The sequence below is a fragment of the Puma concolor genome, chromosome D4, assembly GCF_028749965.1.
Source record: "Puma concolor isolate L17-30 chromosome D4, mPumCon1.1.hap2, whole genome shotgun sequence".
In the NCBI taxonomy this organism is placed as follows: Eukaryota; Metazoa; Chordata; class Mammalia; order Carnivora; family Felidae; genus Puma; species Puma concolor.
The window spans coordinates 10,647,905-10,670,776 of record NC_141679.1 but is presented as its reverse complement, the minus strand read 5'-3'; the positions used below and the strand labels follow the sequence as shown (position 1 = coordinate 10,670,776).

At 44.7% G+C, this 22,872-nt stretch overlaps 1 protein-coding gene and 1 long non-coding RNA gene across 11 annotated transcripts in view; one reads left to right on the top strand and one right to left on the bottom strand.

Annotated features, from left to right (window-relative positions):
* KANK1 (KN motif and ankyrin repeat domains 1) overlaps nt 1-22,872 on the top strand; it is a 214,717-nt gene that overhangs the window by 51,913 nt on the left and 139,932 nt on the right. For all 5 annotated transcript variants that reach the window (XR_015243429.1, XR_015243431.1, XM_086684946.1 and 2 more), the window contains exon 2: nt 18,591-18,711. The gene's annotated coding sequence lies outside the window, so the exon portion shown is untranslated. The remainder of the gene's footprint in view (nt 1-18,590; nt 18,712-22,872) is intronic.
* LOC112868730 (uncharacterized) overlaps nt 11,013-22,872 on the bottom strand; it is a 36,951-nt gene continuing 25,091 nt past the window's right edge. For 2 of the 6 annotated variants that reach the window (XR_015243432.1, XR_015243434.1), the window contains 4 exons: nt 17,084-18,221; nt 14,854-14,988; nt 11,728-11,842; nt 11,013-11,530 (listed from right to left, as the gene is read on the bottom strand). This is a non-coding gene — a long non-coding RNA (uncharacterized LOC112868730). Of the gene's footprint in view, nt 11,531-11,727; nt 11,846-14,853; nt 14,989-15,947; nt 17,025-17,083; nt 18,222-22,872 lie in introns of those variants that run through there. The other 4 variants (XR_015243436.1, XR_015243435.1, XR_015243433.1 and 1 more) reach the window with 4 other exon arrangements.

Genomic DNA, 22,872 nt, shown 5'->3' with positions numbered 1-22,872 from the left:
TTTTGCACAAAGATGAATCCACTTTGTATTTGATTTTTTAACTTGGCTGTTTTCGTTTTGACATAAAAACATTTTAAGTTGTCATAAGATAAATTGCGTATCCTTCTAAAAAGACATGGTGTCCTGGTTTAAGAAAGTGACCTTTGATAAAGGTGGGTCATGCATGTGCCTGTCTCCACGTTAGGGAGTCCGAAATCAGGATAGAAAAAGGTTTCTACCAGCCAAAGGCGACCAACATGAACAAATATACAATTAAGCCCTACTGAATGCAACTTCCTTATCCCTGGGATAGAAAAAAAAAAAGTTGCATGTTTGTGGAATGGAGCGACCTGGGTCCATAGCAGCTCTCGTTAAAAAGATGTAAGGGTTTAGCCAACCCTTGGGATGTGGTCAGCCATCTCTAGCAGCATTAATGATGGGGTATTCAGAACAAAGGAGGTAATCATCCCATTGTTTCCTGTACTTGGCCGGGCATCCTCTGAGTGTTTGCTTTGGGTTCTGAGCTCCACATTTTAAGAGGTAAACCAGGGAGATAAATGGCCTAGAAAGTACCTCCCACCAGGTACCAGGCAGCGTTGAAAGGCTGTGGGGTAGAAAGGAGAGCAAACTTCTCAGAAGGGGAGCTTGTGGATAGACTTAAGAACATTCTCATCTGTGTCAGTTAATTCAAGCATTTTTTCCATGCATTGACACAGAAAATAGAGATTGTGTTTTTACTAATTGGTAATTGCTTCCTTCCACCAAATACCACATGTACATCATTTTATGTTTATCTATATTCTTTCTAGTGGCTGCGTGTATTCGACTATATAAACACACCTTTACTTTATTAAAGCCATCTCTCACTGATCGCCATTTTGCTGGGTTGCTGTTTTTGTTGTTGTTGTTGTTTGGGTTTTTCGTTTGTTTTTAGCATCATAAGCAACGGCACTGTGAAGAATATTGTTGAGATTTTCCCATCACTGTGTTCTTGTCGAGTTACTTCCTGAAGACAAATTCTCAGAAACAAAATAGCCTGCTCAAAGTTACTCTCGTTTTGTTTTTTGTTTTTCTTCTTTTTTCCCCCTAAGGTTTGGATATTTCTCACCAAACAGCCTTACCAATAGAAATGGATGTATTCAAGAATTGGGATGGCCCCAAGCCAGAGGCGTGCATTGGGGATTTTGGCAGTGAGTTCAGCGTTTGTTGGACAGCGATCTAAGATCCCTTCCCAAAGGTCGTGAAAGTTTTTGCATACGACCAGGTGATGGTTTTCTCTAGACGTGTCATGTTTCAGTGTTAAGAGTCTGTGAGGAAAGCAGTGCAGATTTCTCATCACAGAGCCCTGTAGAGGGGCGCCTCGGGGGCTCAATCCGTTCAGCATCCAACTCTTGACCTCTGCCCAGGTCTTGATCTTAACGTTTGTGAGTTTGAGCCCCACATTGGACTCCGTGTTGGGCATGGAGCTGACTTCAACAACAACAATACACTGTAGAAATCACTGAAAAGAGGAGGCATATCAGAGGCTGCAACCCAGCGGACCCCACGGCTGATAGAGGGTGGTGCTTGGAAAAGGACTACTTTCTTTGATGGTTGAAGAGAAAAGATGAACAAGCCCGCTGACCGGAGCGGTGTTGTATAAAATCACTTCAACCCGATGAACTGTTGTGTCCAACTTTATATTCATTGCCTGACCGTTAATAGAAAATAATTTTTTGGCTTATGTATAGCCGTCGCTGAAGTCTCTGTGGCCAGGAAGCTAATTCTGTCATCCACATCTCTAATGTGGCAACGTTGTCTGTATTTCTGTTCTTTGTGCATTGTGTTTCAGTCTTAAACTGTGAATATCCCATTAACGGGGAGCTCTGGATAGCCATTGTGTGACTGGAGTGATGTCCTCTCTGTGTCAGGCCCGTGCATTGTGTTCGAGAGCAAGCGTGCTGTTTTATTTCTGATGGGACTTCTCTCTTTGCCACTCACTAATATCATGTTATTGACAAGATAAGCCCGTGAATAAACCTCAGAAGTACTTGGCATTGTTGAAACATAGAATCTTTCGGTTTAGGATTATATGATCCTATATATGTTTCTGTATTTGCAAGTAGGTGGTAGAGAATCAGTGTCTTATCCTTGGGCTTTAGGTGAGAAGTGTCAGTGACACTGAGTCCAGAATTATGTTTATATGTGCCTTGCTAGGGAGAGGTTCTTTTTTTCCCCCTCCTTTTTAAAAATGAGAATCACAGGGCTCCTGGGTGATTCTGTTGGTTAAGCATAAGCATTGGGCTTCAGCTCAGGTAATGATCTCACAGCTTGTGGGTTCGAGCCCTGTGTCAGGCTCTGCACTGACAGTGTGGAGCCTGCTTGGGATTCTCTCTCTGTCTCTGTCTCTTTCTTTCTCTCTCTCTCTCTCTTTTTCTCTCTCTTTCTCTCTTTCTCTTTTCTCTTTCTCTTTCTCTTTCTCTCTCTTTTTCTCTTTCTCTTTTTCTTTCTCTCTCTCCCTCTCTACCAGTCTGCTGATCACGTGCTTGCACAAGTGCTCTCTCTCTCTCTCTCTCACAATAAATATTAAAATTGTTCTTTAAGTTTATTTATTTTGAGGGAGAGAGAGAGAATCCCTAGCAGGTTCCACACCATCAGTGAGGAGCCCAGTGTGGAGCTCGAACTCATGAACTGTGAGATCATGACCTGAGCTGAAGTCAGACACTTAACTAACTGAGCCACCCAGATGCCCCTAAAACCTTTTTTTCTTAATGTGTGCTATTAGACGCAAAATTATAGGATCAAAGTTACATTTATTTTTGAAATTGTAACCACTTTAAAAGACCTTGATACATTTTTCCCTAATTGATTTCATTTAACTATGGGACCACCGCCCACGCCCATGGCTGTGTTGTGAGTGCCCATCTCCCTGTGGACCTAGCCCCTGGGGTGGGATGGGTGGTCTCAGTGCTGTTCCACCCAGCTGTGATGCTCCATCCGGGACTGTCCCTGCTGTGGGACACAGGTGACATCGGAGGCTGTTGGAGCAGAGACCTCACCTCAGTCCACCTGACACCCAGCTGTTTCCTGCTACTAGTCTTCATGCTGCCCTTCCGTCCTATTCTGTCAAGTCGTTTTGAAAAGCATAACTTTGTATCTGTTTATTATACATCATTCTTCCTTGTATCCCCTTAGTATGTCCTAGTGCTTTTCTTTTTCTAATTGTGTTCACTTAGGTACACTTCTTTGATGGGATTTTATTATATTTTCTTGGATTAAAAAAAAATTTTTTTTATGTTGAGAGACAGAGTGCGAGTCGGGGAGGGGCAGAGAGAGTGGGAGACACAGAATCCGAAGCGGGCTCCAGGCTCCAAGCTGTCAGCACAGAACCCTACTTGGGGTTCAGACCCACGAACTGTGAGATCATGGCCTGAGCCGAAGTCAGTCGCTCAACTGACTGAGCCACCCAGGCCCCCTTTTTCTTGGATTTTAAATAAGCTTTTGGATTTATTTCTCTTCTCTTTTATGTGTTCACTGTTGCTGAGCTATTTTTGTAGTAATTTTACTAACAAATGGAGTTGAGCATTTTTCCTCATCGGATATGTACTTTATTGCCATTACTCAGGGCTTGAATTTATCTTTGTGCTGACTTTGGCCAGATCCTTAAAATTTGATATATAGGACTTCTGTTTTTGTTAATCTCCATGTTCCCCAGCCCCAAGTGTTTCTGTTATTTTTAAAACAATTTTATTTATGATATATATTTCCTTGAAGCAATAACTTTTAGGAAAATAGTTTCTTTCATGTACTGGGATTTTTTTTTTTAAGTTTATTTTGAGAGGGAGAAAACAGAGTGCAAGTGAGGGAGGGGCGAGAGAGAGAATCCCAAGCAGGCCCCACACTGTCCACACAGAGCCCTACTTGGGACTTGAGTTCAGAAACCGTGAGATCATGACCTGAGCTGAGATTAAGAGTTGGATGCTTAACTTGACTGAGCCACCCGGATGCCCCTGGCTTTCCTGCTGAAATGCCTGTTATTTCTATCATGGTTTTGTTTTAATCTGTGCTTGGAGTGTGGTCTGCTACTTTGAAGTATTTTTTGAATTCTTTGGTATATAACACTAAATACTATATATAGTATATTTATACCCAATAATATATTTGGTATAAATATATAAAATTATGGACATTTGGAAAAGACGTATCTCCATAAACTTTACTTACACTTCATTTTTGAAATCTGCACTTGTATTTTAATTACCATGAAAATGAGATGTCTTGGGTGTGGTCTGACCATGAAGAGTTATTTTCCTAGTGGGGTTCACAGTTTCAGGAGTGCAAGAGTCCACTGCCTGTCTGTGCTGTTACTCAGTGGGCCCAGCTGGGGGTACCCCTGTCGTATGGGAAGAAATCAATACCCAGGTTCCCCGAAACCTGATCTGTGACCTAGACCCTGTCCACGAGGGGTTCTCATCAGAAAGCTAACCTGTTAGAGGAACTTTCATCCCTATAAAAGGCAGAAATTATTTTCTTAATGCTTTTGGTAAAATCTGGATGCATCCTGCTTCACCCTATTTTTTATGGAAACTGAACATGGAACACTTAATTTATTATATTTTTAAGTGTTTAATGTATATATTTATTTTGAGGGAGGGAAGGGGAGAGGGAGAGAGAGGGATGAAGGGAGAGAGGGAGAACATGTGCACAGGAGGGGCAGAGAGAGAGGAGAGACAGAATCCCAAGCAGCCTCCCTGCTGTCAGCTCAGAGCCCAACTCAGGGCTCGATCCCACGAACTGTGACATCATAATCTGAGCTGAAATCAAGAGTCAGATGCTCAACTGACTGAGCCACCCAGGTGCCTCTTAATTGATTTTCCAAAACCACCTGCCTCCATTCACTTAACATTAATAGTCACATATAATGAGCAATTGAAAATTTGTATATTTTGCAAGTTTTTGGGATATACAGAGACTAAATTATGTTGCCTTTCATGCTAATAAAATTATTTAAGACTCCTTGGCTTCATACACGTTTCCTGTCTGCATAATGTTTAATAGTAATTTGAGTTTCTGATGTTTTATTGTGATCATGGTGGGGCAGTAACTGTATTTGGGCCTAAATCTTTGTCAGATTTTTTGGAACATTATTTCCTTAATCTATGTTATTGGAAGCAAAGGGACTGGGTTGGAAATCACAAAGTTGTGTGTGTTTATGTGTGTATATATAGAAATAATACTAAATAACTGTAACCTCTCCAAAGACTCATGATGTGTTTTGCCAGATTGGTTTCTTTTATTTATTTATTTATTTATTAAAAAAAATTTTTTTTAACATTTATTTATTTTTGAGACAGAGAGAGAGCATGAACGGGGGAGGGTCAGAGAGAGGGAGACACAGAATCCGAAACAGGCTCCAGGCTCTGAGCTGTCAGCATAGAGCCCGACGCGGGGCTCGAACTCACGGACCACGAGATCATGACCCGAGCCGAAATCGGCCGCTTAACCGACCGAGCCACCCAGGCACCCCAAAATTGGTTTCTTTCAAATGAGACCAGTGTGCACCCCATGGTGGGATGTGCGTGCCTGCCTCCCATCTAGCCCCCCGGGGGGTGGTCTCCGTGCTCCATCCAGGAGCACTGGGGGGTGGGGTTGTCGGGCTCCACCCAGGACCAGCTCCTGCTCTGGGGTGTTTGTGTGACAAGGCGGCGTCCCGTGTCTTCTCCACAAGAAAAGGCATTGTTACCAAGGCAGACAGTGGCACTGGGTACAGCTACGGACGCGCCAGAGCCAGAGAAAAGCTTCGCCGGAGGGACCGGAGGCACCGTTGACAGTCGCCGCAGGTTGTGGTAATGCAGCAGTTACATCGTGTTCCTTTGCCAACACGTGTTAGTGGATTAGCTCTAAGGTAGGAGCGCTTTCGATGAAAATTCTGAACAGGGCACCTGGGTGGCTCAGTCGGTTGATCATCTGACTCTTGACGGTGGCCCAGGTCATGAGCCCCGTGTCACGCTCCCTGCTGAGCCTGGAGCCTGCTTAAGATTCCTCTGTCTCTCCCTCCCCTTCTCCCTCCCTCTGCCTCCCTCCCTCCCTACCCCCCCCCCCCTTCCCCAACTCACACTTGCTCATGCAAAGTAGCATCTTCGTTTTGTGCAGATAAATATCCAGAAGTAGAATTGCTGGGTCACGTGGTGGCGACAGATCAGACGGAAGCTCCACTTCTAATCACTTGAGGAACCTTCCTACTGTTTGCTGCAGGGGCTACACCACTTTCCTTCCTATCAGCGGTGCCTGAGGGCTTCCCTTGCTCCACATCCTCCTCAGCCCTTGTTACTTCTTGTCCTTTTGAGGCGAGCCTTTCTCACAGGTGTGCGGTGACATCTCCTTGGGGCTTTGGTTTGCATTTCCCTGATGATCAACGTTGTAGAGCATCTCTTCTTGTACCTCTTGGCGTCTCTGTCTTTGGAAAAGTGTCTGTTCAGATCTTCTCATTTTTCAATGGGATTGTGGTATTTTTTGTTTGTTTTGTGTTGTTTGCTATTGAGTTGTAGGAGTTCTTTATGTAATTCGGACCTTGAGCCTTATCAGAGAAATATTGGTACTGATTTTCTCCCGTTCAGTAGGTTGCCTTTTCATTTTATTGATGGTCTCCTTTGTCATGAGAAGCTTTTTAGTTTGACGTCGTTCTGGTTATTTATTTATTTATTTTTGCTTTTGTTGCTTTTGCTTTGGGTGTCCGATTCAAAACCATCATCTCCAAAACCAACATCAGGAGTTTCATGGTTGTAGGTCTTATGTTCAAGTCTTGAATGTGTTTTGAGTTGATTCTGTGTAGGCTGTAAGATATGGGTCCAGTTTCATTCTTGGGCATGTGGTGGTCCATGTAGCGCCATTTATTGAAGGGACTATTTTTCTCCATTGTATATTCTTGCTTCCTTTATCACAAATCAAGTGGGAATTTTTATTATTTTTTTTTTTACAAAGTTTTATTTATTTTCAGAGAGAATACATGCGGGGGAGGGGGGGAGAGAGAGACAGAATCCCAAGCAGGCTCCATGCTGTTGGTGTGGAGGCCTTTGTGGGGCTGGATCTCACAAACCGTTGAGATCATGACCTGAGCCCAAATCAGAAGTCGGATGTTTAACTGACTGAGCCACCTGGACACCCCTCAAGTGGGAATTCTTAAAATACCAGGGCATAAGTGCATTTTACTGGATGAGGCGACAATGGCTGTTGCTGGCAGAAAAATCTTTGTTCCCTCCTCCCCCCCCCCCCCCCCCCGTAACCTTTGTGCTGAATGAAGGGCTCAAACTCACAACCCTGAGATCAAGAGTTGCCTGCTCTACTGACTGAGCCAGCCAGGGGCCCCAGGAGTTGGTTTCTTATTCTGTGCAGTTTCACCGAACATTACAATATATGTCCTAACACAGTGAAGGTTAGGTTTAACAGGAAATTAACTTTTCCTTTCTCCCACGTTTTGAGAAAAATATTTGAGCCGGTATAAATGATAGTTCCTGGCAAGGTAGAAGGGAGTCCGACTTGGAGAATTCATGATGCCGACAACACTGTGATTAGTCTTATGTCCTAAATGAGTTCATGCCATTACCAAAGGACGCTCTTGACAGTCAAAGAATGAAAGGTAACTTGGAAAGGTGGACAGCCAAGATCAATCACTTAAAATTGCTGCCTTACCCGTCTGTAGATTTACCTCATAAATTAAAAACCAGGATTTTTTTTTTGTTTGTTTCTTTGCTGGTTCAAGTTGGAAGTAACCTAAGTCATGGTCAGGAGAGAGTACTCTCGGTGGCAAGGGTAACGATGAATATAGAAGTCACAGCACTGTTTTGTTTGTATTTTAAAGAAAGTGCTAACCTAGTTGACAGAGTTGTGACTCACCCCCCTCCCCCGAGACGGATGGATGTTTGCTTTGGAAATCCTGAGTGAAGAGTTGGAGGAATTACCCCCTTGGGCTGAGAGTGACTGATGGAGGAAGGCCAGGCTGCCTACAGGACGAGGTAATGGAGATACATACTCGCTGTGCGAATGTCTCATGTGAGGCTGGGCTGACTTTAGATGAACAACACGCTTCTGGTTTTTGTGGTCGCTTTAATTAGCTTTAATGAGAGGCTCACCTAGGAGTTTGTACCCGTCCACTTCTGCTGTGTGCTTCCAAGGATGTCTGCCAGGGTAACCTGGGTTTGGCTTTTTTTTTTTAATCTTTTTTTCTTAAAGTTTATTTTACTTACTTTGAGAGAGAAAGAATCCCATGCAGGCTCCAGGCTCTGAGCTGTCAGCACAGAGACTGACTCGGGGCTCGACCCCACAAACCGGGAGATCATGACCTGAGCCAAGATCATGCGTCAGATGTTCAACTGACTGAGCCACCCGGGCGCCCCCTGGGTTCACCTTTATAGTGGAAGGAGTCATTTTATCTTGTGGAGTAGGACTCCCTGACCATCGCTAGCATTGACTCGCATGGCCCCTGGACTGCAAGTATTTGGAAGCAGACCACTCCTCTCTTGAGAAAGGTGACGGGAGGTCTGTGCATGTAATATTCCGTAGAGGCTGAGGAGTGGTAGGGTACTGGGTGGGCAGGTCACCAGCTGCCTCTCTCAAAATGCCAGAGCCTGGGCTCTGATAATTAATGAGGTTGGGAGAGAATTTTCTTGGCGAACTTTACTGCTTGACCCAGTCGACAAAGGTGCTCTGGGGAAATGAGCCTTGATCCCTGCTCTTCCCAAGATTGAAATCTGGCATTTATAGAATTGTTAATATTGAAACGGGCACCTGTACCACCCTGTGTTCTCAACTGGGAATAAGCCATTATATTTTGTCATTCTTTCCTTAAAGTACACAGTCTCTCTTTTTAAAAAAAAAAAATACAGTGTGTATTTCAAATTGAAACTTGTGTGCATTTGCTTTGTGCTTTTGAAAAAAAATTTTTTAATGTTTATTTTTGAGAGAAAGAAACAGAGCATGAGCAGGGCAGGGGCACAGAGAGAGACACAGAATCCCAAGCAGGCTCCAGGCTCTGAGCTGTCAGCACAGAGCCTGACGCAGGGCTCAAACCCACGAACCGCGAGATCGCGACCTGAGCCGAAGTCGGACGCTCAACCATCTGAGTCACCCAGGCACCCTATTTGCTTTGTCTTTATATATACAATGGAACTTGATTGAAGTAATTTTTATCTTCATGAGGAATAATCAACAGCATCTTCTCAGGTTATTGTGGAGTCTGGCAAGACTCACATCTGGGCTTAATCTTTTCTAAAAGATAAAGATTTCTCCCATTCTGTCTGGTAAGTGACGGGTGTGAGTACTTAAATGTTACACATTACTTCAATGAAAGCAGTCAGGACCGGGCAGAAGCTGATACTTGGTAACATCTTTTAAATTACACAGTAATAACCTTTAGTCAGATTCACAGTATCATGGAGGTAGGTGTTCTCAGTTCACAGATGGAAAACGGAAACATAGAGAAAGTACAGTACCTGCCTGAGGTAGATCTCATGGTTGGTGACAAAAGCCGTAGTCTTAGTCTTTTACGTATGAGGTTTCTCTTTCATGTAATAAATTAATTAAAGAAGATAGTGTTCTAGTTAATGGCAAGGAATAGCTTAACAAGTGGTTCTCAGAGATATGATCCTTGGACCAGCATCACCGGCATCGTCTGAGAACTTGTTAGAAATTTACATTTTAAGCCTCACTCTGGATCTCCTGAATTAAACTCAGCAGGTTTAGGTCCAGCAGTCTGTATTTTTAAAGCCCTTGATGTATTTGGGGTTTTTTTTTTTGTTTTTTTTTTTAATTTTTTTTTAACATTTATTTATTTTTGAGGCAGAGAGAGACAGAGCATGAACGGGGGAGGGTCACAGAGAGAGGGAGACACAGAATCGGAAACAGGCCCCAGGCTCTGAGCTGCCAGCACAGAGCCCGATGCAGGGCTCGAACTCATGGACCCTGAGATCTTGACCTGAGCCGGAGTCGGACGCTTAACCAACTGAGCCACCCAGGCGCCCCGCCCTTGATGTATTTGTGACACATTCTTGAGTCTGGAAAGCCCGAGTTTGGTGCATTGTCTCTCTGTCATTGTCTATGCAGTTCTAGGTGCATGGAGTCGTCAGGGTGATAGACCTGCTTGGGGTCTCAGGCAGTAGGGCAGCACTTTTGGTGGCCCTGGCGCAGAAAACCCTTACAGGCTCCCTGGACCTGACTGATGAAGGTGCAGAGAAAGCGTAGGTCAGGAAGCAGAGGTCTCCTGGATTGTGTCTCCCTCCCGTGCCCTTACTGTGTGCCATTACTCTGCTCCTCGTGCCTCATGGCTTCTTCATCATTTTCTAGTTGGGCTCTCACTCTCAATGGCAGCTCCAGACGTTCGCTTTGGTCCTTTGATGGATAACCACCGGGAGTTCTGTTTCGGTTCCTTCTGGAGGCTGTGCGTTGGAGATACAGAAGTTCTTGGAGTAGTCATTTTACTTGGGTGTGTGGAGGAAGGCAGGAGGGACCCTGCCCTTCTCGTAAAGCATTAGATTCCCTGTAGCTAAGGGGTTTGGTAAACTGCTGTGGAATGAATTTCCTTATCAGTGGATATTGACACAATGGCTGCTAACACAAAGATTGTATCCTTAGCTGAAGAGCTCATGTCCTTCATTTGCTTCTCTTTCTAAGACAGTGGTTCTCTGCCCTCCCCCCCCCCCCCAACCTCACCATCAGCAGTGGTGCAACATCAACTGGGAACTAGTTAGAAATGTTGGTCCTCAGGACTCACCCCAGACCTGGTGACTCCAAGACTCTGAGGTGAGGACCAGAAATCTGTGCTTTAATAGATTTATGCTTTCAATTTTGATTTATGCTTAGATTTGAGAACCAGTGGTTTTCAGTGTTGGGGGTTTTGGGGGGGTTTGTTTTTGTTTTGAGAGGGGGGAGGGGCAGAGAGAGCGGGAGAGAGAATCCCCAGCAGGCTTCACGGTGTCAGCACAGAGCCCGACACAGGACTCGATCCCACAGCCCTGAGGTCATAACCTGAGCCGAAGTCAAGAGTCTGATGCTCCACCAGCTGAGCCCCCCAGGCACCCCTGGGGTTTCTTTTAATGGTACCTTTTGTTATAATTTTCTCGGGAAGTAAAGATGTTTGACATGTGGCATTCTCCAGAGTGCCTATAGCTAATGGTTACCTCCTTGCACACCCCTCCCTCAGTCTGACGAAGGGGTCTCTTGCCACCGCACCCCCGGGTCACTCCCAGATGTAGTTACTTCCTCCACAGAGAACTGAAAAAGGAGAGAAGTGCTGGAAGGTCTGGAACTTTCCATCCTGGGGCTTACGGTTTAGATGGCAGAACTGAGCCAAGTTTGGTAACCCCGTCAGAGAGAAAGCACTTTTTGATTGGGTCACACACGTACAAGTAATTTTGTTTTCTTTGCCCTAAGTGGAAATGTTCTTCCTCCTTTATAAAATCTAGATATCAGGTAAGGAACTATACTTTGGATGACTGAATGCCCTTTTTTCCTGTGCAGTCTCTTGAGTGTGACATTTTCCTTTCTCCTCCTCCTCCTCCTCCTCCTTCTTCTTTTTCTTCTTTTTTTGCGTTTGTCAAGCCACGAAGGGTAAAAAAAAAAAAAAAAAAAAAGTTTACATGTCAGTCAACGATTTCATTTCTGATTGATTAATCTTAAAAGAGAAAAGCTTTTTCTATTGAACCCTCTCTTTAAAATTTTAAAAATTAAATATATTTTAATTTCCCGCCCCCTGGACAATTGGAGAATATATCTCACCAGGGGCGCCAGGTGGCTCTATGGGTTAAGTATCTGAATGTTGATCTCAGCTCAGGGCTTGATCTTAGAGTGTTGAGTTCAGTCCCCATGTTGGGCTCCACACTTGGCGTGAAACCTACTTAAAAAGAAAAAAAAAAGTGTTTCTCACCGTTGATTTTTCTTAAATACATACATAATAAACAGCAAGATTTATACTTTGTTACAACATCATTGCAAGTTTTTAAGGAATAAAATCAAGTATGACAATTGAAAAAAAAAATACCCATGACCAAGTTGGACTATTCTTTACCAGCTCAAGAAATTGTAGGGATGCCTGGGTGGCTCAGTCAGTTAAGCTTCTGACTCTTGATTTGGGTTCAGGTCATGATCTCACAGTTTGTGGGTTCAAGCCCCATGTCAGGCTCCATGCTGACAACATGGAGTATGCTTGGGATTCTCCCTCTCTCATTCTCTCTCTCCCTAACCACCCGCCCCCACCCCGCCCACTGCTCACACATGTGCATGCTCTCTCTCTTCTCAAAATACATGAATAAACTTAAAAAAAAAAAAGAAAAATTGTACGTGCATGTTTATGGGAGAAGATACCAGACCCAACCAGTTTTCTATGAAAAAAAACCTGATGTTACTATAGACGACCGTTTTCTCCCATCTCTGTATAATGTTTAACTTGTCTTTGTAACGTAGGCTCAATTTGTGGTAAAAATTCCACCTCTGAGATGACAAGCCTATATATACCAGGAGTGGGCACTGAGCAGAGCACTCACGTCCCTCTTGGGGGTTTATCTTTGTATCTTGACTTCATAGAATGTCTACAGCTGGAAATAGTACAGCTGAATACAGGAGGAGAAATGGAATGTATATATGTATGTATGTGTGTACGTAAGGAAAACGTCAGCTAAAGTAGAATAGTCAGCATGCAAGGCTAGAAAAATAGGATTCAGGGAGGCACAAATGGGCCAGGGAGGCACACTGAAAATGGACGAGAGGCCTAGACCTGGAGGTGTTCCAGGTTCAAAACATGGCCTACAGCAGGCACCCCCACCTCTCCCCTCCACCCCCCAGCCTGGCTCTCCTTTCTCTGGTCTGGTCCAGTGCTCACCCAGCACATCTGATTATCCTCTGGAGAACACGGTAACAGGGAAAGAATGGTATTCAGCTGGGCGTCTTTGGCTGTGAGAATCAAAACCAACTTGAGGAGGGCTTTCTCAGGATACCAAAGTACCCCCAAGGAATCCAGGACCCTCAGAGAAAACCTAGGGTCAAAGGGAAAGCACTGAGAACATGGAGAACTCTGTTGTCTCGACTGCCCTCAGCTTCACCCCACCTTTCTGCACATCAGCTCTTTCTGTGGGCAGAGCCACCTGCATCTGGAGCCTGGCTGAAAACCCGAGGAAGGAAGCTTCTTGCTTAGCATGGGTCTGATGCCTCCGTGGGGCCCATCGAGGCCTTGGCTGGGTGAGATGTGTGTGTACCAGGAGGCAGTATGGGAGAGTCCCCTCTGACCCTGTAGCTGGATCAGAAAATTCCCAAGAAGGGAGTAGTTCATGTGGAGGGGACCGAAGCATCCCCCCCACGCATACCATGAACGTGTTGCTGTGGATTTATTCATTAACTTCACGCTCTAGGGGAGGAATCCTCTTTGGCTCCAAGAAAAGCTCATTGTTGGACCTAAGAAACCTTGGGCTAGGCTGGGAATCAAGGTCAAGGATGACAGTGAATTTTCTGAGTGACTCCACCCCATGAGGCCTCGTCAATGCCAGCTGGTGATGCCTCCAGTGACACCTGTCTCTGTCAGTGCTGCACCTTTAGAAACAGCTCTGGTGACGAGCAAGGCCAAAATTCATGGTAAATGTCTGCGTGATGCAAAAGCCTCATGAGCCTCTGCTCTCAAAGGGTCCTTTACTCTGAATGGCATCCTGATCTGACGGAGATCTATGCATTTCGACTGATAGTGTCAGAAAAATATATAGGTTACTAGCTGTTAAGCCGTTTACCTTCATCATGAGCTCATTTGCTCATTGAGTTGTTAATTCAAGTTGAGAATGAATCTTGGTCCACAGACTCAAGGGTGCAAAAAAATACTGTATTTTTCTCAATCCACTCATCTTCTACTCCAGGGTGGTAGCAGAAAGGTTAACGTTGGGTCTCTTTCCCACACACCCCAGCAAGGTTTGCCAGGGTTCCAAGTTCTTTTTTTTTAATTTATTTTTATTTTCTTAATGTTTATTTTATTTTTGAGAGAGAGAGAGCGTGGAAGCAGGGGAGGGGCAGAGAGAGAGGGAGACACTCCAGAGCAGGCTCCAGGCTCTGAGCTGTCAGCACAGCTCATGGGCTCTAACCCATGAACCGCGAGATCATGACCTGAGCCGCAGTCAGATGCTCACTGGACTGAGCCACTCATGTGCCCCCCAGACTTCGACATTCTTATGATATGTCATGAGGTCTGGAAGACCCATCCCCCCACCCTTGGCTCATCTCTTCGCACTGGTCCCTGCTGCTTCTGGGTGAGAGTTGAGGTTGGGGAAGGTACTTTGTCACAGCAGGAGTCCTGCCATTCCCTCCGGCCTCCTGCGTGTCTGTCACCCCGTCCGAGCAGGTGCAGTCCTGTGCTCCTCCACGTCTCCCACTCAGCCCTCCCGCAAGACTCTCCTTAGGGGACAATTGCTTTCCTCTCCAGCCCTATTCTCCTGACAAAATCTGGCTGCAGCCTCCCCGAAGCAGAGAAGTTAGAGCCCTCCAGCCACAGCAATGAGGGCAGTGGGGAGAGACAAATATAGGAGCCTCCTAGTGGGCAGAGGCTAGGCTCTGTCTCCCCTGCGCTCCTAGAGCTGCGGTCACCCACAGTCGGATCCCCACTTTGGGGGCGTCTCCCGCTCTTCCTCAGGGCTCCAGATTTGTGGGTGGCTGTACCTGCCCCACACCAGCAAGGGGGACAGAGGCATCTATCGTTGGGCTGTTTCCCAGGGCAGTCCGGAAACCTGCCTCTTCTGGAGAAGTAGCCTTCACATCCCGAAGCATTTTCCATAAATCTTCAGTGCATGCGTCAAATCCTGGGGAGAGGTTTCTTTTTCCCTTCTCTGGCGATGAATGACTTGGTTGTGGTGATATTGCTGCGGGGAAACTCACCCGCCTGGTGCACTTGCACTGTGCACTTGTGCCCTTGGGCTCCCAAAGCGACGAGTAATTGTGACTGCAGACAGCTTCACCGAGCACCCACCGTCCTTGGCCGTTGTGTCACGCACTACCTGGCCCACAGCGCAGCTAATGCATTAAAAAAAAAAAAAAAATAGAAACATTTGGTGTGGAGGGGGATACATTTAGGGTGAAATCTTGGAGACCCCCCTAGCAGATGGCAAGGCTTGCTCACAGCGTCAATAAAAATTTGCTACCTTGGGCCCCCAGCATGTTGTAGAGTATCGGTGAATGCCTCTTCATCTAGAATTTCAGTACAGGCTCTACTTAAAATATTTATGCAACAGTGCTTCTTAACCCCCGCCAAAAGCATAGGTTCACATGTATACTGTTACCCTAGCTGTCGCTAACCTATAACCAGCGGAGGACCCTTCGAGGGTATTGGGAATGTTGGAAAGTCAACTGTCACGGGTTACATTTGTAGTGGCTGATAAAGTAGCCTTGGTTCCTAAACAGAAATATTTGTCTCGTGACCAGAATGGCTCTTCAGCAGCAAAGACATGTGACAGAGGAGAGAGAGGGGAGTTGACTAACACAGAACGTAGAAGGACCAGAGGAACCAATGAAGCAGAAGCTGTTAACCTGGCTTAGTATTGGCAGGGAGACGGGGGTAGTCCCTGGTGTTACTGTTAAGAGAGAAATGTTACTAAAAACACAGCTGGAAATCCTTCTGCTAGGGAGTCTCTTTTTAGGTCAATAGAGACACATTCGTGTATTATGTTTATAGATGCATCATGCACACAACAAAGTAGAAGATTAAAAACAGGCTAATGCTGGGGCGCCTGGGTGGCGCAGTCGGTTAAGCGTCCGACTTCAGCCAGGTCACGATCTCGCGGTCCGTGAGTTCGAGCTCCGCGTCAGGCTCTGGGCTGATGGCTCAGAGCCTGGAGCCTGTTTCCGATTCTGTGTCTCCCTCTCTCTCCGTCCCTCCCCCGTTCATGCTCTGTCTCTCTCTGTCCCAAAAATAAATAAACGTTGAAAAAAAAAATTAAAAAAAAAAAAAACAGGCTAATGCTGATCGTTTTTTTTTTATTCATATTTGTTTTTTAAACTTACAGTAAAGAACAAGCATGCTTTTGAAGGAAGTAGAAGTTGAAAGTTCTCTTTCTGACAGTTGAGGATCAATGATATAGTTCACCCAAAGGTATCTGACCTGAGTTTGCGCTTCTGTTCCTGTTCAGCTGACACATTGTAGCGTCTGGTTTCATTTTTCCCTCTGATAAACAGGTAACTGGCATTTACCTGAGGCGGGACAATCGAATTTAGATGCTGAGCGTTGATAGCAGGTGGCTGTTGACTAGTTCTAGAAGGTGTCTTAGCCAAAACCAGGCACCGTGGGGGGTGTTGGGAGAGAGAGGTTGGAAGGCTCTGTCGTCGGTTATTTTTGGTCACTGAGGTCTGTGCCCGTGGAGAAGCGAGGAGTGAGGGCATGCATGGGGGGAGGTGTTTTTATTGGTTTAAGTCCGGTGAACTTCAGGATACGAGATAAGCAGCTGTTTCGGTGGCTTGATTAGCACACTTCTTGATAACAGTGTCTCTGCTGGTCTCCGTCTGCCCTCCTGGTTTGTCCGCAGTCCCCTGTGGTCTGCACCCTGGACCAGCCCCTATGACAAATTGTCCTCAGGGGTCACCTGTGGCTGCCTTACTAGGCGCTCAACTCCGTGACATCGTGTTCGTCCCCATCCGCAGCCCTCGACGTCGCTCATCTTTCCCTGGGCTAGCGGTCTCGGCACCTGCACGCTGTTTCTTCTGCCTCTGTATCCCCTCGCTCTGTATCTCCTCCTTAAGTTCTTCCTCCTGTGTCTCCCTTGATGCTTCACTGTGTCTTCTGTCATCACGCTTCCTTTAGTCCTGGAACTTCAGCCGTCGTGTTTCTGGAGGTAAAAGCCTAGCGGCCAATCCTCTTTCTCTCCACCGTGAGTCCTGTTGTTGCCGAGAGTGTTATCACAAGATGGCTTTTCAAATCCGAACACATTGGCTTCAACACAAAATCCACAGGCATCGGACGCACTTAGAGCTCCTCTCCTGGCTCCGCGAGGAGGCCCCTGGATGGTCTGTGCGCGGTTTCCTCATCGCTGATGAAACAGGCTCCTGTGTGAGCCTCTCTAGGCAAATGAAAGTGGAGTTAATTAAAAAAAAAAAAAAAAAAAAAAAGTCTTATTACCTCAAGGCACAAAGGCGTATAAATTTCACAAAGCGTTCACAAAGCTGATCCAAAAAATGCTGGGTTGGTTTGTGGTCCATGCTAACCTGTAAAATTAAGTTAAAATGATCAGAGCGGTCCCTTTCCAGCTGGACCACTATACTTAATAAACACAAAACAATGGACATTGCCACTAAGACACTGTGTGAGGGTTCAAGTGTCTGGAACATGGGCATTACTGGGGCCACAGGCTCAGCTGGGCTTTGACAGAAGGAATAAGAAAAGCAGTATCTTGCGTGAGGAATGAAACAAAGGAAGGGTCAAGGGTGTGTTCTTTGGAACATAGTAAGACTTAGCCTGACTAGGACCAGAATTATTTGTTGTAAGCTGGAGGAAGATAAGATAAATTAGAGCTAGGTTATGGAAGCCTCTGAAAGTCCGTGGAGGAGTTGATATTTGACGGAAGAGAATATTGTTGCCACCCAGGATCCTCATGTAAGGAATGCTGGATTTCGAAATGAGGAGACCAGAGAAGTCGAGAGTTGGAGATCTCCTATAAGGTGGGGTGGGAACGACCAGTATTTCTCAAGCATGTGTTGTAAACCATGCCCTGGATCTCATAGTTTTTCCTGTTACAGCAACCTTAGGGGTAGATGTCAACTGGCCCCCTTTGTGAGGACTTGTGTAAATTCTGCCAAGTGGCTGGGGCGGGATGTAAGCACCGGGACATCTGACCTCAAAGCACAATGAAGATCGAGGGAGGACATCTTAATCCGTTCTTCATTTTATAGCCCAGAAAGATGAGGCCCAGGAGAGAGGGGGCTGTTGAGGGTGGCAGAGGTTAGAGGACAGGGACACCGGGTCTGCAAGAGAGTGGGCAGGCGGAGGTCTGCAGAGAGAGGGCAGGGTCAAGGCCACTGCTGTCGGCGGCTGGGGGTGTCCCGGTATTCGCCAGGCACGGTGGACCGGAGTGAGAAAGACGGGGCACAGAACAGTGGGATGTTCAAGGGAAAGTGGTGCTGGACTGCTCTGGGATGGGGGATGGCTTGCGCATAATCCCAAGGTTTTAATCCCAGGGAACTGCCACATGCTGAGAAAAATCCTCGGTGGAGCTGGTTTTCGGGGAAAGGCCATGTGCTTCTTACGGAGTAGTCTGACTCTGAAATGACAGAGATACCAAAATATGAAAATGAATGGTATTCTTGAGCCGGCTTCTAGACCCGCCGACAAACACCTGAACAGCGTTGGAAGTGCCAGTGAGAGGCTGGGAGGAACAGCCCTTGTCTTTGAAGCGATGGGGAGATCCCGAAAGAGCAAGCAACCCGGCTTTTACCGAGAGCAAGGGGGACCCAGGCCTGCATGAGCTCGTAGGCTCTCTGCCATTCTGGCCCGTCCCTTCCACCCCCACCTCTCCCCCCAATCACGGAAAATGGCTTAACTCTGCTCATTTCTCAACTCTATAGCTGTCTCCAGTAATCAAGCATATTTTGCCATCACGTTCTCCTCAACGAGATTCCTTTTCTTCCAGAATGATTGTCGCAGCACCGGACGGACTGCTGAGCTATCGAATTGTCTCCATCTTTTGACCACACTAGGGGAATGGAGTTGAAATATTGATTGCGGTAGTTTGCCGGCCTTACATAATTGAGGTGAGGTGTCCTTTTTCCGTATGGCTGTCCTTAACTTGCCACGTTGTGTCCTTTAACTTTGCTTTGTGGAGACATTAATCCCTTCTTTCTCCCTACCTTTTATGCTCTAAAATCCTTTCGGGGTACTCTTCATCTGCAAATGTATTAGAGGGCAGAAAGGACTTTATCGGAAGAAATATGAGCAAACTGTTTGGCTGTGAAGAATAAAGGGGAAATGTATTACTCTTCAGATTAAATCAACAGAAGTACCCTATTTCCATAAACACACTATGCAGAAAGTGGGTTATATTAGAGAAACGTTAATAGATGGAAAGCAGTATTGTTAAGGCTACTTGGGAAAAAATGGAGATATTTAAATATTAATATATTGCTGGCTTTATTCAACTAAAGAGAATCTAGAAAACAGAGAATTTAAAAGAAAAAAGGCTGTTGTTTCACTTGCAGGGATAATGCCTATTAAAATTTTAGTGCATGACTTGTAGTATTCATATTACAAATGTTGGTAATGATGTGTGTGTGTTGCATGTTAAGTTGCTAGATATGTGCAAACGAGTTTATCACGTGTCTGCCCTAGGCCAGGCTGTATCCTAAGCACTTATATCAATGTGTGAATTCTCACCACCCTGTGAAGTGGGTTTTTTTCTTATCCCCATTGTAAGAAAATTGAGGTTCAGATACATGACTTGATAAATAAACCTCTCACATGGCTGGTAAACCCACTCAGAACATACCAGTGGGCTTTTTTCCACCTACCTCTCCTCCTTAAGAAGATGCTTATTCCTTTTTCTCTACAGCATATGTTGTTCAGTTACATGGCGATAGAATGATGTCCCTTCCCTGCCTCCTTACGTGCGACTTTTGAGCACATCCATTATTTCCCAAGGACATACTGCTACAGGCAGCTTGGCAGAGTCCGTGGGGATGTGGGAACGTTGGGGTTTTTTATTGACCTTGCTGATGGTCTCAAAAGTTTATATTTTATGTGTATACACACACATACATACGCACACATACGTATCTACACAGTATCTGTTGGCCATCTGAATGTCTTCTTTGGGAAAATGTCTACTCAGGTCTTCTCCTTTCTTTTTTTTTTTTTTTTTAATTTTTTTTTTTTTAACATTTATTTATTTTTGAGACAGAGACAGAGCATGAACAGGGGAGGGGCAGAGAGAGAGGGAGACACAGAATCTGAAACAGGCTCCAGGCTCTGAGCGGTCAGCACAGAGCCTGACGCAGGGCTAGAACTCACAGACCGCGAGATCATGACCTGAGCCAAAGTCGGACGCTCAACCAACCGAGCCACCCAGGCACCCCAGGTCTTCTCCTTTCTTAATCAGATTATTATTATTTGGGGGGGGGGGAGTTGTATATAAGTTGTTTATATATTTTGAATAATAACCTCTTATGGGTTATATCATTTGCAGATACCTTCTCCCATTCAGTAGGTTATGTTTTGTTGATGTTTTCCTACACTGTGGAGAGGCTTTTGATTTTGGTGTGGTCCCAGTAGTTTATTGTTGCTTGTGTTTCCCTTCCTGAGAGACAACTCCATAAATATGTTGCTGTAAGACAGGTCAGAGAGGTGACTGCCTATGTTTTCATTTAGGAGTTTTATGGTTTGAGGTCTCACATTTAGGCCTTTCATCCATTTTGAGTTTATTTTTGTGTATGGAGTGAGAAAGTGGTCCAGTTTCATTCTTGTGCTTGTAGCATTTATTGAAGAGTCTATCTTTTCCCCATCATATATTCTTGCCTCCTTTGTCATATAGTAATTGGCCATATAGACGTGGATTTATTTCTGGGCTCTCAGTCCTATTTCATTGATCTATGTGTCTGTTTTTCTACCATTCCAATACTGTTTGGATTATTACAGCTTGGTAGCGTATCTTGAAATGTGGGATTGTGATACCTCCAGTTGTGTTCTTCTTCTTCAAGATTGCTTCAGCTATGCAAGGTCTTTTGTGGTTCTGTACAAATTTTGGGATTGTTTGAGTTCTATGAAAAATGCAGTTCATGTTTTGATAGGAATTGCATGGAGTCTGTAGACTGCTTTGGGTAGTATGGACATTTTAATGATATTCTTCTCATCTTTCCATTTGTGTTGTGTTCAGTTTCTTTGATTCAGTATCTTACCATTTTCACATTACAGGACTTTCACCTCCTCAGTTAGATTTATTCTTAGGTATTTCATTCTTTTCAGTACAATTATAAATGGGATTGTTACCTTAATTTCTCTTTCTGCTGCTTCATTATTAGTTTATAGAAATGCACCAGATTTCTGTGTATTGATTTCATATTCTACAACTTTACTGATTTGATTTATTTTAATAGTTTTTTTGGTGGAGTCTTTCAGGTTTTCTACATAGACTGTCATGTCATCTGCAAATAGTGACAGTTTTACTTCTTCCTTACCAACTTGGATGCCTTGTATTTCTTGTCTGATTGCTGTGGCTAGGAATTCCAGTACTCCGTTGAATAACAGTGGTGAGAGTGGACATTCTTGTCTTGTACATAATCTCAGAGGAAAAGCTGCCCTCAGTGTTTCACCATTGAATATGATATTAGCTGTGGGGTTTTGATATATGGCCTTTATTATGTTGAGACATGTTCCCTCTAAACCCACTTTGTTGAGTGTTTTGATCATGAACGGATATTGTTAATTTGTCACATTCTTTTTTCTGTACCTGTTGACATCATCAGAGGGTTTTTATTCTTCCTCTTGTTAATATGATGATGTGTCACATTGATGGGATTGTGAATATTGAACCAACCTGGAATCCTCAGAATAAATCCTCATTGATCATGGTAAAACATCCTTTTGATGTATTGGTGAATTCAGTTTGCTAATGTTTTGAAGATTTTGGCATGTGTGTTCATCAGAGATACCGGTCTGTAGTTTTCTTTTTTGGTGGTGTCTTTGTCAACATAATTAGTTAAAGTTGCTGAAGATTCTAGTTTAGGAATGTGCTTAATGAAATTTCCTCTGGACATACATGTCAATGCATACCCTCCTAACTAGTTTTGAGGCTGCTCTTAATAATATTTAATATAAGGGGCACCTGGGTGGCTCAGTTGGTTGAGCTTCTGACTTCGGCTCAGGTCATGATCTCATAGTCTGTGGGTTCCAACCCCAGGTCGGGCTCTGTGCTGACAGCTCAGAGCCTGGAGCCTGCTTTGGATTCGGTGTCTCCCTCTGTCTCTGCCCCTCCCCTGCTCGTGCTCTCTCTCACTCTCTCAAAAATAAACATTAAAAAAAAATTTTTTAATAATATTTAATATAAGTTCAGAAAAGAGATTTTTGATGTATATTACCTGAAAGATCTGAACCAGTTTACAAATTTCACTGACAGTAGCAAGAGATATCTTTCCCATACTCTTCTTAACATTAGAGTATAGAATTAGAAAAAAAAAAAAAAAACTTTATCCAGTTTTCTGGACAAGTGAACGTTGGTCATATATTTATGAATCAGTTATATTTCTCCTAATGTGAATTCTCTGTTCATGTCCTTTGCCCGTATCTCCAAAGGGACGTTTGCTTTTTTGTTACTGATTTGCATGAGTGTTTAAAAAAATTTTTTTATTATGTTTATTTATTTTGAGAGAGACTGAGAGGGAGGGAGGGAGGGAGGGGCAGAGAGAGAGGGAGACACAGAATCTGAAGCAGACTCCAGGCTCTGAGCTGTCAGCACAGAGCCTGACGTGGGACTTCAATTCACAAACTGCGAGATGATGACCTGAGCCCAAGTTGGATGCTTAACTAGCTGAGCCACCCAGGCGCTCCCAGGCTTTTTTATTCTTCATTAATGTTTGATCTTGACACATTCTCTCTCTCTGTCTCTCTCTGTCTCTCCCCCATCCCCCACAAATAATTTGCATACTTTTTCTGAACAATGTCATGAACGCACTTTCTTATGCACATCAGTGGGCTTCAAAAACACTTGAAGCCTTTGTTTTCTAGCTGGCAGCACGTTAGAGAAATTACTAATTGATCTTTTCCCAGGGCTTTAAACACCAGGTCCTGCTTAGTTTGTGTGAGTCACTGGATGTAATCTTCCAGAGGGCAGGGGTCCGGGCACCCTCAGGAATGTGGTGTCATCTGATAATGACTTCGTTCTCACTGCAAAGGAAGAAACAGGGACTTAGAAGCCAGCGGGGCGG